We start from the raw sequence: 23,122 nt of genomic DNA, 5'->3' as shown, positions 1-23,122 counted from the left end.
AAAAAAATTTTTTTTCCAGGCTCTTGTAAACCCTTCTGGTGTTAATTTCTTGGGCTCAAGTGTCCGAGGTGCCTCCTTTTGGCTGCCTGTGGTTATCTTTATTTTTCTCTGCCCTTTAGGGTTCACCACCATTCTCAGGATTCACACACAACAAATATTTAATGAGCATATGCTCTGTGCCAGGCCCTGTGCTATGTGCTGAGAAAACAGCAGTAAACAAGATGGATAAACTCTCCCTCCTAATGGGGTCCACAGCCTCGTGAAGACAGGTGATAAACAACCTAGTGAATCCTATTGAGGACAAGCAAGAGAACTTGCCTAAGGAATCCTCAGAGACGGTGTCCTTGGAGTAGTGATGTTTGAGCAGGGATCTGAAGGCTGACAAATTATCTAATGAGGAGGGGGAGCACACCAGATGGAATGATCAGCATGTGCAAGGATCCTAAGGAAGGAAGTACAGTATGTGAAGATCAATGTATTTACGGTCCAGAGAGAGTTAAAGAGTGCTAGGAGATAAGCCTGGCCATGTGGGAAGGGCAAGAGTGAGACCTCTACTTGGCCTTTATCATTAGAGCAATATGAACCATCAAATAGTTTTAAATAGAGAAGAGACATGATCAGATTTCTGACTTAGAAATATTGCTCTGACAGCGGGGTGGAGAATAGGTTGGAGGGGAGCCAGGGAGAATGTGGACCGGCCTTAGAGGGCTACTGCACCAATCCAAGCACACAGTGTGTGCTAATAAATATACTGGTGGAATGAAACGACTCTGATTTTTCTTAGGTGAGACCAATATGTCTGAGCTGTATAATCAGCTAACAATCAATCCCCTGCTTATCTATCTAACATGATGCTTGTAATAGACCCTTAACTCCCATTTCACAGATGAGGAAGTTGAAGCTGAGGCAAAGAAAGATTACATAGCTATCAAGAGTGAAAGCCAGATCTGAATCCAGGCCTTTAGGACAGGCATCAAGCCCAGTGCTCGGGAGGCCTCCCTACATTTGGGAAGAGGGGGAAAGGGCCACACTCCCTTGTACCCACTGAGTCTGCTAGGGTCACAGTGATGGGACTTACGGCAAGCATCAGTAATAAAGGTTAAAGATGATCTTTATCATCATTAGCGTTATTAGATACTATGTGTCAGGCACTTTGCCAAGGGCTTTCCATGCTTTCCCTCATTTCCTTTTTGCAAAGACTATTATTGTATCCATATCTCAGGTGCATAAACCGAGGCTTGGAGAGTTGACTTGCCCAAGGACACTCAGCTTACAGGGCTCCCATACGGCTGTGCAGTTACTCCAAGACTTGCTGGGGGCAGCAGCCACTGGCAATATTACAGCGCCAAGAGACAATCGCATATCCCGGCTCCGAGCTCGGCACCCAACCGAGCTGGCGCGCGCTCGGCCCCGCGCTCTCGGAGACGTTTGGTCACGTGGCCAAGGCCCCGCCCCCGCCCTACCCCGCCCTCTCCCGCGCTCCCACCCTCTCTCCCTCCCTCCCCCTCCCTCCCCGGCCCGGTCCGGCCCATCCCCCTCCCCGCCGGCTCCCTGAGGCCCAGCCGGGTCGGGCTGCGGGCGGCCGGGCGCCGACGGCCGGATAGACGGGCGCACGCGAGGACGGACCGACAGACACACGGAGGGCCGCGGGCACGCACGGCCCGGGCCGGTGCTCCGAGGCCCGCCCGGGAGGGCTGGGGCCGCGCTCAGGTGAGCTGACGGCGACGCGGACCCGTAAGGGGTGGGCCCGCCGGGCGTCCGCGGTGCCGGCCCGGCTGGCTCCGCGGGAAGAGGCGCCGCCCGGGCCCGGCGCGGGAAAATGGCGCCGGCGGACCGTGGAGCACGGCCCCTGTGCGGTCCCGGCCCGTAGCCGCCCCGCCCGCCCGCCGTGCAAGTGTCCCCGTCGCCATGTTGGGGAGCGGGCCCGGGGCCTGCGGGCGCGGGCGCTGGGGACTGCTGGGGGCCCGGCACGGTTGGGGAGGGTGCGGGACTCGGTGTCTGGGAGCTGAGGGAGTGCTGAGCCGGCCGGGGTCTGCACGGGGTGGCGCTCCAGGCCCGAGGAACTGGCGGGAGCCGGACGTGGGGTCGTGGCCGGGGTCGCCGAGAAGGGTCGCTGGGTCCAAACGGGATCGGGATCGGGATCCGTGGGGCTTGGGGAGCAGGAACTGGAGCTGGGTTAGGCTGTGGTCCATGTTCAGGACCCCAGGCCGGCAGGGCGCGGAGGGGCGTGGGATTTGAGCCCAGGCTGTCAGGGCTGGGACAGTTCTTTGCGGGGGGCGGGCGGTGGTGGTGAAAGGGTTAATTGGAAAAGGGGGCCCTTTCGGTACAGAGGCGAATATCAGATTGGTCTAGTCGTTAGAGTTGCGGGGCAAGTCCGTGTAACTCCCAAGGGACTGAGGACATTTGTGCCCCCAGGATCCTGCGCTCCGTATTGGCAAGAGCAACAGAAAAAGTAAGACTTTGATGAAGAGAGACAAGGGGGATTGAGGTTTGGGTGTAGGAGCTGGCCAGCAAAAGAATGCAGAGTGGAACTGGTTGGTGAGAAGAGAGAGAGCCTCCATCAACTTAGGGAGTTTGTGTGTGTGTCTTTAAAAGGAGGGACCCGGCTGTTTGTGGGCGGTGACCCAAGGTGTCTTCCCAGGAAGGGGACAGCCCACTGTTTTTTAAGAGCAGTGTCACCTGGGGAGGTCATCAGAAAGGCGTTATTGAAGCCGTGAGAATGGTAAAGGATTGAATGTGTAAAAACTCCAAAGGCCTTAGATCATGTAATGATTTCAGATTATGTAGTGATTTTGTGATTATGTAGTGATGAGTGATTTTTCTGTGTAGACACAGAAAGGTAAAGTTGACTTCTCAAGATCTAACCAGTAAATGGCAGAAGTAATACTAGAACTCAGGCCTGTTGCCTCCTTGTTCAACACAACTGCCTTAGAGGAATTTGCCAGGTGGGGGAAAAGTATAAAGTCAAGTATGGCAGCATATATCAAAGAACTACTAAGTAAGTTCTTTTTGTATTGAGTTTGTCAGTACAAAAACTGCGGGGGATAGGAGAACAGTATAGATAACTAGCTATTTAATAATTTCTAGTGTACTTCTATTTGTGCAAAGAAGTTATCGTGAGGATCTTTTTGACTTCTATCTTTATATAGAGTCTTAAGAGATGCTCCTTCTCTTCTCATTGTTTGCTATACAGCAAAGGGACACAAAAAGCCTAAAAGGTAACAGTGAACAAAGGATCTCTATCATGACTGTAATTGAAGTTCGATCATGATAGAAGAGTTCAAAATCCCCATGGGCTATCAGAGAATTCTCAGTCATGTTATAGTTGTCCCAGGGCCCCCATGTAATCAAAAAAGACTTTCAACCAAAAGGTTATGAGGATGTTCATAGCAATGATATTTTTAATATATGTTCAGTATCCTTATTCAGCAACATGATTCATTTGTTTCGGGTCTTTCCAAATTTGAAAAGACGCTGATGCTGGAAAAGATTGATGGCAGGAGGAGAAGGGGACAACAGAGGATGAGATGGTTGGATGGCATCACCGACTCAATGGACATGAGTTTGGGTAAACTCCGGGAATTGGTGATGGACAGGGAGGCCTGGTGTGCTGCAGTCCATGGGGTCGCAAAGAGTTGGACAAGACTGAGCAACTAAACTGAACTGAATGCAGGAAAGCCTAATCTTGTCTGTACCATGGGCCCCTTTCTTGTTGTTCGGTCACTAAGTCTTGTCCAACTCTTTACCACCCCATGGACTGCAGCATTCCAGGCTTCCCTGTCCTTCACTATCTCCCAGAGTTTGCTCAGATTCATGTACAATGTGTCGATGATGCCATCCAACCATCTCATCCACTGTCACCCCCTTCTTCTGCCCTCAATCTTTCCCAGCATCAGGTCTTTTCCAGTGAGTTGGCTCTTTGCATCAGGTGGCCAAAGGATTGGAGCTTCAGCATCAGTCCTTCCAATGAATATTCAGGATTGATTTCCTTTAGGATTGACTGGTTTAATCTCCTTGCACTCAAAGGGACTCTCAAGAGTCTTCTCCAGTACCACAGTTGGAAAGACTCAATTCTTCACTTCTCAGCCTTCCTTTTGGTCCACCTCTATTTGTACATGACTGCTGGAAAAACTATAGCTTTGACTAGATGGACCTTTGTCGGCAGTCTAGCAAAGCTTATGGATCCTTTTCAGAATAATATTTTTAATTGCATAAAGCAATTATGGGGTTATAGAGAAACCAATTGTATTGAAATACAATTACTGCAATATACAAATTGTGATGTAGTAATATAGATATACTTCTTTATTAGCAAATTAAGATATCAGGTCTAGTGGTGGGTCTGATAATTATATCAAATGAACATAAATAATTCTTTACGATATCTGCAATAACTGTAATATGATATAAAGATATCTGTGATTACAGTAGCAGAATCACAGATCTGCTAATACAAGAATGGCTTACTGCCTAAATTCATATTTGAATAAAATGGTAACTTTCAGTTAGAAGTTAGTGAAAATAAAGTAATTTTTTTCCTATCCAAGTTCACAGCCCCTCCCTGCCCTTCCCCCGGAATTCTGTGAACTCGCATCTGTGAACCCTAGGTTAAGGAACCACAAAGGATGTCTTCCATTCAACAGACATTTACTGTTTGCTGAGACATCTGTTTATATCAGCCATTATGCTAGGCTCTGAGGAGTCATAGGTCTTTAAGGCAGAATAGGGTCTTTTCACTTTGGATATTCAGTCCCATGAGAGAAGTGAACATGTAAACAATGACATGTTCAGGATGTTAAATGCCAAAGGAGAGCTGTCAGGTTCTTAGGACACAGGTAGGGATGTCTCTGCTCTAGGATCAGGGAAGGCTTTGGAAATAAGTGAGACTTGAGATGTGTCCTGAAAGGTGAAGGAGTTTGCCAGATGCAGAATTGAGAAGAGAGAAGAGCTTTCAGGTAAGGACATACATTTTCAGGGAATGTAATTTAACGAGTCTGTAGCATAGTGTTTGTATGTGAAAGAATGGTTGGAGATGAGACTGGGAAGGTTGTTTGGAACCTGGGTTGAAAGACCTTGCTAAGGAATTTGGACTGAATCCCTGGCTTTTAGAGAGGCATTCAAGGCTTTCAAGGAGTGGAGTTATAATGAGGTTTAATTTTTAGGAGATAAATGAATGTGTTTTGGAGGAGGGTGAATTGGAGAGCAGAAAAGAAGTAATAAGGGAATGAGGGCCTGAACCAAGGCAGAAGCTGGGCACGTTGAATCGAGTTAGAATTTTCAAGTGTTGATAAAATTACATTGTGAGTGATGAACGAGAAGGGGAATTTTTTTAGATTTCTAGTTTGGGGTGGTGGCAGTCAAAGAGGTTTAAAAAATGAGTGAAAGGAAAATGAGCGAGAATTACTGCAGATAATAAGGGAGAAGATTCTTTTTTGTAGAATAATAGACTTTTGGAAGCCAGTGCAGAGCTGTCAAGTGTGATGTCGTTTATTGCTTAAGAAAATCATGTGTCAACAGACTGGAAAAGTATTCCTAGAGTAGGAAAATCATAACTATCAATGTCAGGTCTTGGCAAACTGTGGCCCATGCATCAAATCTGTTCCACCACCTGTTTATGTAAATAAAGTTTTATTGCAGCATTGACACACTCATTTACATATTGCTTTTGTCTGCTTTCATACTACCAGTGGCAGGTTAAATAGTTGTGACAGAGAATATATAGCTCACAAAATTGAAAATATTTACTTTCTGGAGCTTTACCAAAGATATTTGCCAGTTCCTGATCTGTGTGTCTGAATGTTGGACATTAAACTTCTGATTTACCATCCGGTTCCTATGTGATGAAGAATAACCATCTTGGCCTGTCTTTCTGGCCAAATTCCCCATGCTCTGTGTATCTGCAGCATGACATAGATCCCTGAATATTTTATATTGGTCAGTGATATCATGGTTTACTGTTTTGGGGTTCACTGTGTGACAACTGGTTCTTGCCAGGTTTTCACAGTTAAGACCTTCCTGGGACCTGTTTTGTCATTTTTTCTATTGGGTTGTCATTTTCAAAAGATTTCTTCATATTTTTTGATTATTAATCCTTTTGTTGATTATATGTATTACAGATAACATTTCCTGGTTTGTTGCTAATGTTTTTAAATCTGTAAGTTGTTAAAAAGTTTTGAATTTTAATCAAGTTTATCTTTTCTTCTCCCAAGATTTTGAAGCTATTCTTTATATTATCTTTTTGCCTTTTATGTTTAGATCTCTTATCTGGAATTGACACGTTTGTGTGGTGTGAGGTAGAGTCATTTCATTTTTTCTGATGTACAATTAATTATCCCAGCATCATTTATTGAATGGTACTCTGTCTTCATATTGTGAGCTCTTTCTGGTGAAATCTATTGAAGGCCTTGTTTCCAGCTCCATTGTTTGTGAATTGTGTACCTTGGATACGTTGCATAACCTCTTTGTGCCTCGGTTTTCTCATCTTTAAAATAAGGAAAATAAAGTTGTTGTGAGGATTAAGTAAGCTAATTCTTATAACATGTAGAACAGAGTGGCATCTAGAAAATGCTCAATAATGTTAGCTATTATTTATTATTTAGCATTATTGTTCATTTATGATTCCTAGGCAAGAGTGGAAGGAAGCTCAATATGCTCAACTCAGTTGTAGACTTTATTCAGTTTTCAGATTGAAAGAGAATGGCCAAGAGCTAAGTGTTGCAGGAGATGCTTCCAGGTGGCTGCTTAATTTTAGCTGCTGCCTTAGACTATCTGCTGGAATGGAACTCCTCCCTGTAGTTAGTTCTTTGCAGTTTTCACTACTCTTTTGTTTTGTTCATTTACTTTATCCCCCTACAGGCATTTGATTTTCTAGTTCTGACTTTGCCAAAGTTCTATATATAACCTCTCCTGAACTGATAAGGGACAGATCGAGATATTGTCAGGATGACCAGAAAATGACAGATGAGTTTAGGGGCAGGTGAAAACTAAATTCCGTTTCCAAGATTGAGTCATTCTTAGTCATAATGAATAAATCGATCATTGAAGTTAAAAGATGAGATGAAATTCAAATCATTGAATATTTAGGCATCTAGTATGTGCTGGATACTATAATAGAAATGACCACATTGGTAATAGAAAAGAAAACTAGCTGACCAGCTTTATGAAATACTACAGAAGAGATCTTTTTACTTGTGATAGGGAGCTGTTTTCCAAGAGAGCATTTATTTGGATGACAGAGAGGAAATATAGGCATTTATTCGTTTGTCAACAATTGAACCCTATTATGTACACTGGGCTAGAACTCTGCAGAATATAAGGATAAATCTAGCCAGGATTTGTGTCATGTGGAGTGTATATATAATGTGTTATGGAGCTGGGCTATCAGAGGATGGTACCTGAAAGAGAAGGCCTTTTAAGCAAGATTGCCGAAAAATGTTTAGGATCTTACAACTTGAAGATAAGACAGTATTTTTCCAGGCTGAGGGAAAGCATGAATGTAGAGATGGGTGTTTAAGAGATAGTCAAGAGTCTAGTTTGGTTGGAGAACAGGATTGTCACGGGACTGTTGTTGAAGTTGAGGCTGGAAGTGGAGATTGAACAACAGTAATAATAGTAGTAGTAGCTCTCTTTTTTTACATGCATACCATTTGCCAGATAATGTGCCAGGCATTTTACAAGCGGCATTTCATTTAATCCTCACAATAACCCTGTGAGATAGGCAGTAATTTTTAATCCCCTTTTTGTAGATAAGGAAACTGCGAAATAGAACTAACAATTGATAGAGAATGAGTCTAGGCAGTCCAGTTCCAAAGCCTGTGTTCTTAGTCTCTGCATACTATACATGGAAGGCTTTGAATCCCCTTCAGTTCGAGGCTGAGAAGTTTAGAATTAAGTAATGGGAAGTCATCAAAAGTTCTTGGCCATACAGTAACATAATGAAATCTGTACATTGGGAAAGTAAGCCTGGTCGTGAAATACAGGAGCAGCAAGGCAAGAAAGGAGAGATATGAAAGTAGTTTCTGCTCTCCCTCCTCACCAAATTGGTTGTTCCTTAAGGGCTGGGGGAGAAGGCAGTGGCACCCCACTCCAGTACTCTTGCCTGGAAAATCCCATGGATGGAGAAGCCTGGTAGGCTACAGTCCATAGGGTCGCTAAGAGTCAGACACGACTGAGCGACTTCACTTTCACTTTTCCCGTTCATGCACTGGAGAAGGAAATGGCAACCCACTCCAGTATTCTTGCCTGGAGAATCCCAGGGACGGCGGAGCCTGGTGGGCTGCCGTCTGTGGGGTCGCACAGAGCCAGACACGACTGAAGCGACTTAGCAGTAGCAGCAGTAAGGGCTGGGACTATATCTCTCCTTTCCTTCAGCTAGCTCTGGTGTCTACTTACTGTGTTGTCTGTCACATTTATTTATTTTTAAAAATTTATAATCTTTTTCTACCTTACCTTGTTCTAAAAAGGACTTAAGGTGGCTGCCTCGGAGCTCAATGAACATTTGCTGAGTTAATTAATAAATGACTAGAGGTATATATAGATGTGTACATAAAGGGAATACTATGATTTTGTTGGAGGGAGTAAATGCAGTCTTATAATTTGGTGATAAGCTATATTTTATACAGAGAGCCTACAAAGTGAAAGGCCAAAACTGCTTTTTTAACTTGTGAAGAATTGTATATTCTGTTTCAGTTAGAATATTAACACTCATTTAATGTTAGCTATGTCAGTTAAAAACTCAAATTCATAGAAACAAGAGTAGAATGGTGGTTGTCAGGAGCCAGAAGATGGGGGAAATGGGGAGATTTGGTCAAAGGGTATAAACTTATAAGGTGAATAAGTTCTAGGAGTCTGACATACAGCATGGTGACTATACTTAATAGTACTGTGTTATGTATTTGAAAGTTGCTAAGAGAATAGATCTTAAATGTTCTTACCATACACATAAAAAATGGTAATTATGTGAGGTGATGGATATGTTAATTAACCTTATTGTAATAGTCATTTCTCAATATATATGTGTATCCATCTCATTGTACTCCTTAAACCTATACAATATTGTATATCAATTATATCTCAATAAACCTGGGAGAAAAACTATGTCAGTCTTAATAATATTAATGATCACCAAATTCAGAGGGTATTCATATTTTAAATAGATATTTAAGTTTGTATTTAGCATTAATCAGCTGCAAGTCCCCCCATACACAAAGAGGCAACAAAAATTGCCAATAACCAGCTCCTTTACTGATATTGAACCTGTTGAATATTAGTTCCATAGTGCCATTTATGTACATTTTCTTAAGACTAGACAGCAGCAGTCTCTCAGGAAGAAACAACTAGTTGCAGATTTGTGAATCAGATGCCTGTTTTGGATTTTACTCAGGGAAACTAGTCAAAAGATTAAGTCCCTTGCCGTAATTTTAAATGTTATATGGAAGTAAGGCTGTGTTGTTTCTATAAAATACAGACTTAAAAATTCAAACATTTTGGAGAAATTCAAAGACACAGATTAACTGCCAAATACCAGTAAAAGTAGGAAGATTTTAAGTAAACCAGCATTTGCTAGATCAAAAACAAATCAATAACATTCTTTTCCATTGTGGATATTGGCTATCAGTAGTATGTAAATATACATGCATGCACATATCTAAGTGTAATATATATTGATATAATTAATATAAGAACATTTGGATCTAGGAATGCTTCCTAAAGAAAATGACCCTTCATCTGAGGTTGTGTGTAACTCTTCAGTATATATGGGGATAACTCATTCAGAAGTTTTACAATCAGAATGATTAAGTATTGAAAAAAGTTAATTATGAAAGTCAGTATATGTTGACTACCTACCACTGTTGAGATCTGTATACAGTTGATTAGTTAGCTTCTGCCTTTTAGGAAACAAATTCATCTGGGGAAGTGATGTAAACATAAATAAAAGAGAGGAAAGTGTGTTTTAAATGAAATAGTAAGTGCTATGGGAACTCAGGAGAGATTACTTCTACTTGAAGAATCAGGGAACGCTTCATAGAAAAGGTGGTGTATTTGTTTCCTAGGGCTGCCATAACAAACTACCACAAACTAGGTGACTTAAAACAACAAAAATTTATTCTCTCACAGTTTTTAAGGCTAGAACCTGAACGCAAGGTGTTGATGGAGCCGTGCTCCCTCTGAGACTTTGAGTAGAATTCTTCCCCTTGCCTCTTCCTAGTTTCCATCAGTTCTTGACATTTCTTGGTTTGTGGCTACATCACTCCAGTTTCTGTCTCTATTGTCACATGGCATTCTACCTTTGTGCCTCTGTATCCAAATTTCTCTCTTATAAGGGCACTAGTCATATTGGATTGGGGGTCTACCTCATTTTAACTAATTTCATCTGTAGTGATTCCAAATCAGGTTACATTCTGTGGTACTGAGGGTTAGGATTTTAAATATCTTTGGGGAGATGAGATTCAACTTAAAACAGGTGGCATGATACAGAAGTATTAATTAAAATTTACTAGTTAAACGGAAGAGTAAAACTGGAACGAACTGAGTTAAGGAAAGAAGGACTAAAGGAATGATGGACATAGTAGATCATAAGGAATATTTAGGAAATGAGATAAAGAAGTCTGGTTTGCTGGTGTATTGAGGAGTTGTGAGAAGATGAAGGCAGAGTAAATGCATTGAGGTCCTAGATACCAGATCTCAGATATTTGAGTGCTGCTGAGTGGGTAGTGTGTGGGAGCAGGATAGCCCTGCAGAGTTTTGAAATGGTGGATAACTAAGTCAGACTTTGGATAATTACTTCAAGCTTTAGGGAGATTCTGTGATCAGGTGAACTTGGATAAACAAATGGTTAGTGACTTAACATACCCAGCCTCCCTCATTTGCCTATGCCAGTAACTTTTCATCAGGACAGTCCAGAAACTCCTCATAGGCAGAAAACGCCACCACAGCACACGAGGATTTTACTAGCCTCTTGGTCAATCACCTGTGGGCATTGAGACACATCTGCTTTTTTAGGGTCTCTATTCTATTCAAAAGCCTCTCTTTGGATTTATAATCATGTTGTTCTTCATTTTTCCTTCAAACTTTTCTTCAAAATCACCGATTTTCCATCCTAATTTTTACCTCTTGGTTTTTCTCTGAACCATATTCAGTTTCTTTCCATGTCTTTTAAAAACATCTGACTAATGGAAAGAATTGAAGAAGATTCTGTATTATCCAAGCCAGTGATACCTTCTTTTTCTGTATCCTTTCAATGATGGTTTTGTTGACTTTCGTCCACAGTAGGACTGTATTCAAATTATGAGTATTATTCAAATTGTGGTCAACAGCCGTGCTCAGGTGCATTTCCTTCTTTGTGCCCAGGCATTTCTTCCTGGTTCTGTATTTGCATCACACATATTTTCTCTAAGAGCATGTGTCTTCATGACATTTTTTAAATTATGTTTAAATATTACAAACACACACATAACTTCCTAGTCATCGTATGCATACGGTCTTTTCATATAGTTTTTTTATAGTCTTCTTTCATTTGGCATTATATCGATACACTTTTCTACATGTCAACATAATCATCATTTTTAATGAATCCACAATAAAGTTTAAATACTCTCTGGTTATTTGGCATTTGGATGATTTCCAGTTTGTTTTTATTTTTGATTTGCAATTCTAAATTATACTACTATACTACTGTAACAGCTTTTTATACCCCCCATTTTTTTCTTAGACTATATTCCCTAAAATAATTCAGTTCGATCTAAGGATATCACTTTTTCGCTATATTGTTAGATTATTCTTTGGAAAACTACCAGTTTATACAGTGCTGCTGTAGTTAACAGTAGATTTTATAATTTTTTTCTTCTAATGTGATAGTGATTGAGGCCTCCCTGATGACTCAGTGGGTAAAGAATCCACCTGCAATGCAGGAGACACGGATTTGATCCCTGTGTGAGGAAGATCCCCTGGAGGAGGGCATGGCAACCCACTCCAGTATTCTTGCCTGGAGAATCCCATGGACTGAGGAGCCGGACAGGCTACAGTCCAAAGGGTTGCAAAGAGTTGGACAAGACTAAGCAGGCTCACACGCATAATAGTGATATATCACAGTTTTGTGGGATTTTTGGTATTTTATGAAAAAAATTTTTGAACATTCCAAAAAGACCCTTCCAGAAGTAGTTCAATGAACAATTCAGTATGTTGCCGTACACTTACTAAGATACTTCTTAGGTTAAACCTTTTTAAAATAAAGTCATCATAATAGTATGCCTTTAAATACTTTAGCATGCGTCTCTTACAAATAAGAACATTTTCCTACATTGTTGCAGCACCATTATCACAGGGAACAAAAGTATCAATAATTCCTTAATGTTTCAAACATTAAGTCTGTATTTGTTTCTCCAGTTGTTTCTATAATGACTTTTACAACTGACTTACCTGAAGTGGAATCAAATTAAGAACTGTGCATTGTATTTGTATTTGTTATTTTTGTAGTCTTTTTTTTTTTTAATCTGAAGCAATTCCCATTTCTTATCTGCACCCTCACCTCCCCCCACCCCCCAAGGCATTGATTTGTTGAGACCTGAGCATTTTTCTTGTTTGTCCCACATCCTGGATATGCCTGATTGTTTTCTTTGTGGCATTTAACTTGTTCCTTGTATTTTCCTCAACTGAAAGGTTTAAGACTTGATTAGATTGTAGCCTAACATTTTGACAAAAATATTTAATACATTTTTTTACATTACACTGTATCACGAGGTGCATAATGTCTGGTTTTCCCCTGTTGATGTTAACTTTGATCATAGGGTTAAGATTGTGACTGCCAGATCTCTCCTGTGAAGTTGCATGTTTTTTTTTTCTTTTGTAACTGGAAAATATGTTTTTTATTTTTATCATTGATGAGTATTTTTTAGTCTTGGGCCAGTTTTTCATTCGTTTGACCGTTTGTTCAGTGTAGATTTGATATTTTCCTTTTAAGTTTGTACTGTGCATTTAAAAATTTTATATAGCGTAACAAAGAATGATGCGTTATAAAAGATAAATTTCAAGTTTCAAGGTATAGCTTAAATCAAATATAATTTAACCAAGAAAAACCTTACAGATTGCAGATATACAGTAGGGGGCATTTCTTTGACAGAATCCTGTGATGTTTGCTTTTTAAAAAAGCATTGTAAGCAAGGCAAAACTAAGAAATGTAAAGCTCTTGAATAAAACTATTTCTTTTTCTTTTGGGAAGAGAGTTAAGTCCTGAATTCGTAAGTTGTTTTACAAACCCAACCCCAAAATACTCAGAATTTATTTTTGTTTCTTGTCCTCTTCAGTGTTTCATTTGGCTGTCTTTATCAACTTTAAATAGCTATTTTGTGTATTTAGGGTATTAACCCCTTTTTTGTCACATGGTGCAAATTATTATCCCAGTCTCAGTTGGCTTTTGAGTTTGTGGTTTGTTCGACATATAGACTATTTTAATTATCTAATCATATCTGTCAGTCTTTTTCTTTATGATTTCTAGGTTCATGTCTTGGTCACCACCATTCCACTGAAGTTAATAATTCTAAACTTTTTTCTATATTTTTGTCTTGTTAATTTTTAATTTTGTTTTTCTCATTTTTACAACTTGGGCAGAAATTTCTTTGTTGTTTAATATAGATGAGCCTGTTTATTATGTTATTGAATTTCTTCTCTTGATCAAAAACTTCATTCTTCATTGTTTAGGGATATAATTATTTTTAACAATCTCTCTTGATTTTGAAGAAATGCTTTTTTGGTTTTTCCAAGTCAGTTTGGATGCTCTACCTGTGTTTGAAAATAATAGTGTATTCATCTAGTAACAATTCTGTCAGCAGGTTTGCCAAGTATATTCTGGGTCATCAATAATGATGAAATGATAGCTACAGAACTTGAAAGCTGATCTAAGGACTTCAGTGTTTGATTTTTAAAAGAAAGTGACAATTATAAGGGTATAAAGTGGAAAAAAAAAAAAAAAGGCCTGACAAAACTGTCTTTGAATACATTTGACTGTCCTTTCCATGGGTTCCTCATCTGCAGATTCAACCAGCCAGAGATTGAAAACATTCTCCCCCCAAATTCCAGAAAGTTCTAAAAAGCAAGACTTGAATTTGTCAGGACTGGAAACTATTTACCTTGTATTTACAACTGTTTTGACAACTGTTCACATATCAGTTACATTGTACTAGGTAATCTAGAGATGATTTCTAGTATATGGATCGGATGTGCTGTTATATGCAAATATTACCTCATTTTATATGAGGGACTTGAGTATCTGCAGATGTTGGTTTTGAGGGGACAGTCATGGAGTCAATCTCTCATGGATACTGAGGGATGACTGTATGCTAAGACAGTGGAGAAAAAGAAACACTGGCAGACTCTTAGAATGATGGTCTAAGGACTTTTTGTAATTTAGAGCCCAGATTTCATGATTTAACAGTTTCTTGTTAGAAACTTAATAGAGAAAGAAAGCCATTGTTCTCTAAAGTTGTTTTCCAACACTTTCTTAAGGGAGGGCAACATTCATTATCATTATATAACATACTTTGCTGCTGCTTTTAAAATGAAATATTTCTTTTGTAAAGAAGTGTCATACATGAAATGAAAGACTTCCCTCCTACTGAGAAGCTTTGGACAAATTATTTACTTGGGCCTTAATTTTTTTTGTCTGTTCCATGAGGGTATTGGACCTGGGGCCCTCTGATGTTGCTCAGAATCTCATCAAGTTATGTTTAGGGTTATTTTTTTTTTTTAATTATTATTATTAGTTCCTACATTGTAAGATTTGGCCAACATTTCAGTGTCATTTGTATATTACAGCATGGATTAAAAGACTAGATTTTTTTTTTTTTTTGGCCACGTGGCAGGCAGGATCTTAGTTTCCCAACCAGGGATCAGATTCGTGCCCCCTGCTTTGGGAGTATGGAAGCTTAACCACTGGACCACCAGAGAAGTCCTCTTGCATTGTTTTTTGACTGAAGCTTTATTCTGAATGAAGGAACGTGGTGGTTCACAATTAGAACATGATGTATAGTGTAGTTTTTTTCTAAATTTTACTTTATCCTCTTACCATGGTATCTAACATGGAGAAGGCAATGGCAACCCACTCCAGTCCTCTTGCCTGGAAAATCCCATGGATGGAAGAGCCTGGTAGGCTGCAGTCCATGGGGTCGCTAGGAGTCGGACACGACTGACTGAGCGATTTCACTTTCACTTTTCACTTTCATGCACTGGAGAAGGAAATGGCAACCCACTCCAGTACTCTTGCCTGGAGAATCCCAGGGACGGGGGAGCCTGGTGGGCGGCCGTCTCTGGGGTTGCACAGAGTCGGACACGACTGAAGCGACTTAGCAGCGGCAGCATGGTATCTAACAAGATGGGAAAACTCTCGTTGAGCCTCTGACTTACTCTCCTGATTATACTCAGTTAAAATTATTAACTACAGTTGACCTTTGAACAACATGGTCTGACTGCCAATCCACTTATATGCAGATTTTTTTCAGTAAATACATACTACAGTACTGTACATCCATAGTTGGTAGAATCCATGAATGTAAAACCACAAGTATGGAGGGCTGACTATAAACTTATACTCAGATTTTTGAATGCTCCTGGGATCAGAGCACCTAACTCCTGAGCTGTTCAAGGGTCAACTGTATATATCGTGTTAGTTTAGGGATTTCAAATTTTGTATTTCACACATTTTTTCCACAAATATTGTTTTATTATGAGGCTTCATAAATTACACATATGTTGCATCTGTTCTTTTATGAATATGAAATATAAGAAAAATGAAAAAAGAGACTTGGAGGTAACAATTCTATTTCACAAATTTATGTTTTGTTATACTATTAATAAAATGTCAAGATTGAGATTTAGATTTAATGTTAATATTCGCTAATCTCTTAAATTATCTATTATGCCTACAAAGAGCAAACCGGGATTTTTACAGTAGTGAAATGCCAGTCTCCTCAACAGGCATTTTGTTCATCTTTTCAGGGCACTTAGTTTCTGTGATTTGACTGGAGGTTTACATAAATTTTCCCTTGGGAACCCTGGACTTAGGAACAGGAAACATGTAACAGTTTTATAAGAATCTTATGAAATGATGTAGGGAGGATAGAATTAGATCTTATACTAGTTGTGCCATGGCAAATTGTCTTTGACAGTTTATATTTAACTGTGTATTAATACAATTTTAAAAATGCCTTATCTTGAAACATTGAAGGCTATGTGGTTTAAAGGCCAACTTAACTTTTAAAGCAGTGTAAGTGTAATATCCAGACCTAGACATTCATGAAAATCTTATTTAAATTATCCATTCCACAATTTTTCTGTTTCTTATATCGTAGTAACTTCAGGAGCAGGAATCTATTTAGCAGAGAGCCTGGTACATAGTAGGTGATTGGTAAACGGAGGTTGAACAAATGCATCCATTGCAAGTATTCAAATTATAATAGATTAGAAATTATGAATTATGAGGGACTTCTTTACACATATATTTTCCATTTAAAAAACTATCTTGTGTTCTTTAAGTCTGAAATGATTTCAAAATGTAAAGTTTACTCATGCAAAAAAAGTCTCATGGTGATGATGGTGGTGAGGTAGTGAGGGTATCGTCTATATTATTTGCATCTAGACAACAAACCTAGGAGATTTGTGTTTTACACAAGCTGAAGGATATACTTGTGTTTGGAGAAGGAAATGGCAACCCACTCCAGTACTCTTGCCTGGAAAATCCCATGGACAGAGGAGCCTGGTAGTCTACATTCCAAGGGGTTGCAAAGAGTTGGACATGAGTGAGCGACTTCGCTTTCACTTTCCTGAGGAAGATGACTGAGGAATTCTAGGATTCTTATTTTACAAAGCTGCTTAAAACATTTGAGTAGCGAGGTTATTTGTTAAAGTGAAACCACGTGTGTGTTGTTGTGTGTGCATGTTTAGTCATGTCTGACTCTTTGCGATCCCATGGACTATAACCGGCCAGATTTCTCTGTCCATATAATTGACCATGTTAGAATACTGGAGTGGGTTGCCATTTCCTACTCCAGGGGGATAAATAGTCCTTGAGTTTTCTTAAACCTAGAAGGAACCTGTAATCCTCTTTAGTTCTAGCTTAGTGATCCATCCTCTCATTTTATAATTTAGGAATCGTAGGGCTTCCCAGGTGACACAGTGGTAAAGAATCCACGTGCCAATGCAGGAGGTGCAGGGGACATGGGTTCTATCCCTGGGTCAGGAAGATCCCCTGGAAAAGGAAATGGCAACCCACTCCAGTATTCTTGCCTGGGAAATTCCATGGACAGAGGAGCCTGGCCATGGGGTCACAAAGATTCAGATGTGATTAAGCACACACAGGCACAGAGATTGCTGCTGCTGCTAAGTCACTTCAGTCGTGTCCGACTCTGTGCGACCCCAGAGACGGCAGCCCACCAGGCTCCGCTATCCTCGGGATTCTCCAGGCAAGAATACTGGAGTGGGTTGCCATTTCCTTCAGTGCATGAAAGGGAAAAGTGAAAGTGAAATCGCTCAGTCGTGTCCGACTCTTAGCGACCCCATGGACTGTGGCCTACCAGGCTCCTCCATCCATGGGATTTTCCAGGCAAGAGTGGAGTGGGGTGCCATTGCCTTCTCCACAGAGATTGCACCCTGCCCCAATTCATAGAACTTTATGGGAAGGTCACAAATAGAACTTGGAGCACACTCATCCTGCCATGCTCAGCCTAGCTCTTTTTTCATTCTCTCACCCTGTGTTTCACAGTTGCAAACCCAGGACATCTGTGTTTTCCATTTGTTTACTTGTTTTTTTGCAGTTGTCATTTGTAATAATTTTTTTTTCAGAGAATAAGTAGGAGAATAAATGTTAAATTTAAAAGTTTAATATTATTACCTTATTTACAGTTTTACAACAGAAAGGTAGGAAAATGACTTGAAGGACTAGGTCAGTAGCTAACTATATATGTGACCTAGGGCAAATCTTGTAACCTCTGTGAGACTGCTACCTTCTTGATTAGGATCCTTCAGGGCTTCTGCCCAGTACAAATATATCTGGGTTCTTCTTTTTTTTTTTTTTAATATTTGTCACTGAAAGTATAACACAATGCAAAGTGTACAAGTCATAACGATAGTGAATTATAAAATGAACATACTTGTATAACCATTGCTGTTGTATTTTGAAAAAGCTTCCTTGGTGATTATAGTAAGCTTTCCTTTAAAAGAAATAACTGGACTTGCAGCTGTAGGTAATCTCATGTTGTTTACAACTCTTTCTATAGTGAAATTAGCAGAAACGGGGTAAAGAGAAGGAATTTGTCCAGTCACAAAAATTTGCTTTGAATACGTTTATTTTGATTATATTAAGTCTTGTTGTCTTTCTGATGTTTCTCTTCTTCCTCTTTGCCCTTTTTCCTTTCTGTCTAGGTCCTGGATGGAATGGAGAGGGCTCCTACTCAACCTCTAACTATCTTTTCTGAGAGTGGTCAGAGAGTTCTTAAACAGGTCTGTTGATTCTGTAGTATACAAATGCAAGTTTGAGTTATAAAATATTTGGTTTCAACCTAAACAAAGGATTGAATTAAGAAGTAGCCTTTTTAAAAAAGAAGCCATTTTGATCTCAATGTCCACAGGGTATTTACTTTAGCACGCTGCATTTGGCATGTGGACTGGACCCAAAGTGACTCAGTTAAATAAGATCTTAATAGAAAAGCAGTTGTCATGTCTTTATCAGTTATGTTGATTATATATAATATGGCAGAATTCTTTGTTGGTTTCTGGAAAATACCAGGAAAATATGAAAAAGTGAGTATCTCAGTTGTCTGTGATTCTGGTGGAGAATGGAGGCATGGAAAAATTCAAGAAGGAAAATAATTATTTGGCTCTCTTTCTAATATTCTTAGAATTCATAACACTGGGGAAAACAATCACAGCTACCTTTACCTTGCAAATCTCTCATTCAGGGAAGGGCAAGTATATACAGGTTTGTGGGTTTTTTTCTGTCTTTCTTTCTTTTACCTCACTCTGTGTCACCATGAATGAACCTTATCATTATTCAGACAGATAAAAACTCAAGCTTAGTGATTTTCCAAACTTGTCTTTACACTGGGATCTCCAGTAGAACTTTGCAAAGTACTGATGTCTTTGTTCCGCCTCCCAACCACCACCTCTCACCCCAGATTGTGATTTAATTGGCCTGGGGGTATGGCCTAGGAATTTTTAAAAGATCCCAACAGGATTCTGAAGTGCCGACAAGTTTGGGAGTTGTTCCCAAACAATGCCGACTGTTCTAGTTAGAGCACATCTGGTCACTACGCAACTTGTGACTTTTTGCGTAAATATTTGGATAAATATATGAATAAAGAATAAATATTTTTATTTTAGAATCCTGTTCTTTAAACCTAAATTCTTACCAGAATGTAAGCTTCCTAAAAGCAGGTACCATGTATATATTTTCTTCCCCATTATATCATTAACATTTAAAACAATAACTGGCATGTATGCTTAAATATTTGTTAAATGGGTGAATGAACCTATCATTCTTGAGTGAACTGAGTATGCTTTTACCTAGTACACGAGTGGTCTGAGATATATAATAGAGTGGGGTGGTGGTGGTAATGAAGAGTCCAGCCTCTATGACTGACTGACTGGGCTCTAGTCACAGCTCTGTCACTTAGTAGCTGTAGGACCTTAAGCAAGTTGTATGGTATATCTTGGGCTTCTCTGGTGGCTCAGTGGTAAAGAGTCTGCCTGTTAATGTAGGAGATGCCATTTTGATCCCTGGGTCAGAAAGATTCCTAGGAGAAGGAAGTGGTAACTCACTTCAGTATTCTTGCCTGGGAAATTCCATGGACAGAGGAGCCTGATGGGCTGCAGTCCATGGGGTTGCAAAAGAGTCAGACACAACTGAGCAACTAAGCAACAACAAAACTGGTATATCTCACTTGTTAAGAAACGGCCAGTTTATTTATTTATTTTAAAATGTTTATTTCTTTTGCTGTGCTGGGTCTTAGTTGTAGCACATGGGATCTTTAGTTGCAGCTTGTGAACTCTTAGCTGTGGCAGGTGGGATCTAGTTCTCTGACCAGGGATCAAGAGTTCCCAGCAGGGATCTGCATTGGGAGCACAGAGTCTTAGCCACTAGACTACCAGGGAAGTCCCTGCCAAACAGTTTAAAAAGATGTGAATGTTCAGCAGAATTTCCAAGGAGGGTGCATTAGTTATATATTGTTGCATAACAAATTACCGCTAATTTAGCCACTTGAAACATGTATTTATTAGGGCACAGTTTCCAGAAGTCAGGAGTTTGGACACACAGTTTAGGTGGGCCCTCTGTAGCAGGGTCTCTCAGGCAGCAGTCAGGATGTCAGCCAGGAATGGAGTCATCTCAGTGATTGACTGAAGAAGGATTTCCTCTAAGCTTACTTGGTTGTTGGCAGAATTTACTTCATCAAGGGGTGTTGGATTTTTAAGGCCTTGGTTTCTCACTGGCTATTGGCTGGAGACAGTTGTCAGTTCCTTACCTTGTAGCCCCCAACATGGCAAGCTGAGAAGGCAGTAGAGTCTCCTAGGGAGATGGAAGTCTCATTCTTTTGTAACCTAATCATAGAAATGCCATCCCATCACCTTTACTGTAAATATTTGGCTATAAGTAAGTCACGAGGCTAGCCCATATTCAGGGGGAGGAAGAGGGGCAGGGCTGATTATACTAGGGCGTGAATACCAGGAGGCTGGGATAATTGGTGGCCATCTTAAAAGTCTATCTACCACAGAAGACATGGCTTAGTGCCAGACTGGGACTCGATGGGATATTAAAGGGAGTAGTGGTAGTGAGGAGTAGTCTGTGAAATTTTCTTTACCTTCCCTGTATCAAACTATATCTCTTTCTTCCTTCTATCTTTAACATTAGCTTCCCTCCCTTCAAAAACGGAGACATAATACAAAGATCATTCTTACAGTGAGATTTTAATCTTGAGTGGGTGGTGTGTGTGTGTGTGTATGTTTAAAGATTCAAATAAGGCTTCTCCCTGTATCATTTAGTGTTTATATACATATGTGTTTTTTTTTAAACATTTTGTCATGGAACTCAAGACAGATACAAAAGTAGAATGCTATCTTGAACCCCATGTACCTTTCACCCAGCTTCAACAATTTATTTTTTACTAATCTTACATGTATTATTTATATATAGTAAGATGCACAGTTTGAGTTTCGATAGATGTATATATCCCCACGATAAAGATATAGAACATTTTCACTCTAAAGGTACCTCATCCCTGTGTAATCAGTCCCCATCCCAATTCCAGACAAGTACCCATCTGATGCCTATTACTGTAGGTTGGTTTTGCCTACTAGAATGTCACAGAAATATTCTTTTAATCACCATGAAGTTTTTGGTATTCATTCATGTTGTTGCATGTATCAGTGATTCAGAATTCTTCAGCCTTGGCACTGTGGACATTTTGAACAGGATAATTCTTTGTCTTGGAGATTGTCCTGTGCATATGGGTTATTCAGTAGCATCCCTGACTGCTATCCACTAGAAGCCATTAGCACTCTCCTCTCTAGTGGTAACAATCAGAAATGTGTCCAGACTTTGCCAAATGTCCAACAGAGGACAAAATCCCCTCCCTACTCTACTTGAAAAGCCTTTCAGTAGTCGATCCTTTTTATTATTTGTCAGTATTCTGTTATAGGAATATACTTCAGTTTATCCATTTACTAACTGATAGACCTTTGATTTGTTTCCAGTTTACTTTCAATTGAGGCCATTGTAAATAAAGTTCTATTCATTTTCATAGGCATGTCTTTGTATAGACATGTTTTCATTTATTTGGGGTAAATACCTAGGAGAGAGATTGCTGGGTCTTATGGTAAGAAACTTTATATAACTTTAAACTGCCAAATCATTTATTTCTTTTTTACATTCCCACCAGCATGAGAGTTCCAGTTGCTCTATGTCTTTGTTAACATTTGATATTATTATTATTTTTAATTTTAGCCATTATAGTAGGTATAGCTTTAATTTGCATTCTCCTGATAACCAATGATGTTGAACATGTTTTCATGTTCTTACTGTAATGTATCTGTTCAAATCTTTTGCTGACTTTTTTATTGGGTTGTTTTGTCTTATTATTGAGTAATCTTTGTCTTTTTCCCAACATGTGTACAAACATTAAGAAAATGAAAATGATGAATCAGTTTTATATACTTCTTATATTTAAAATGTGAGCATTTCCCATGATGTTAAGTATTTTTGAAAACATAACTTTTAATGGAGAAGCAATATTTGAGTACATTTAAATTGATTCACCACTTTTGTTGTTGAGCCTTGAGCTAGGTTCCAGTTTTTCACTGTTAGTATTTTGATAAGCATCTTTGAGTATGAATCTTTAACCACATCTTTAATTATTAAGTTAGATTCCTAGATATGAGGATTATAATTATGATGTTAAGGAAAATGAACATTTATGAGCAAAATACGAATGTTAATCTGTCGTATATTAACCCTTACTGCAGTTGAGTATTTCATTAAAAATGTTTATGTTGGAAGAAGGGCATATTTCATTTTGGCTTTTTTTCGATTACTTATGAAATGAACAAACTTTTCATATATTTATTGATGATTTTTTTCTAATTTTATAAATTTTCTATTTGGAGGGCCAATTTTGGAGGGTGATATTAATACTTCCTTAATTGTTAATATTAAGTTGATTAACCTTTTGTCATTTACAAATATAATTCCCAGTTTATATTTTGCCTTTTTACTCTTGTGTACTTTGTCCTGCAAAATTTTAAAAATAATAATGAAATTATATAATGATTTGTATAATACATAACGGAGAAGGCAATGGCACCCCACTCCAGTACTCTTGCCTGGAAAATCCCATGGACGGAGGAGCCTGGTAGGCTACAGTCCATGGGGTCGCTAAGAGTCGGACACGACTGAGCGACTCCACTTTCACTTTTCCCTTTCATGCACTGGAGAAGGAAACGGCAACCCACTCCAGTATTCTTGCCTGGAGAATCCTAGGGACGGCAGAGCCTGGTGAGCTGCCGTCTATGGGGTCGCACAGAATCGGACACGACTGAAGCGACTTAGCATAGCATAGCATAATACATAATATTATGTATTATATAA

At 39.5% G+C, this 23,122-nt stretch overlaps 1 protein-coding gene across 39 annotated transcripts in view; it reads left to right on the top strand.

Moving 5' to 3' along the window:
• Positions 1-1,553: 1,553 nt before the first annotated feature.
• Positions 1,554-23,122, top strand: part of NCOA6 (nuclear receptor coactivator 6) — a 93,192-nt gene continuing 71,623 nt past the window's right edge. For 20 of the 39 annotated variants that reach the window (XM_081559864.1, XM_081559855.1, XM_081559849.1 and 17 more), the window contains exons 1-2: positions 1,554-1,710; positions 18,409-18,486. The gene's annotated coding sequence lies outside the window, so the exon portion shown is untranslated. Of the gene's footprint in view, positions 1,711-1,933; positions 2,176-2,415; positions 2,453-18,408; positions 18,487-23,122 lie in introns of those variants that run through there. The other 19 variants (XM_081559867.1, XM_081559848.1, XM_081559843.1 and 16 more) reach the window with 3 other exon arrangements.

Source organism: Giraffa tippelskirchi, chromosome 13, assembly GCF_054371585.1.
Source record: "Giraffa tippelskirchi isolate mGirTip1 chromosome 13, T2T-mGirTip1v1.2.pri, whole genome shotgun sequence".
Taxonomy (NCBI): Eukaryota; Metazoa; Chordata; class Mammalia; order Artiodactyla; family Giraffidae; genus Giraffa; species Giraffa tippelskirchi.
Note: the sequence above shows the minus strand (reverse complement) of the source record. Positions and strands in the feature narration are given on the sequence as shown.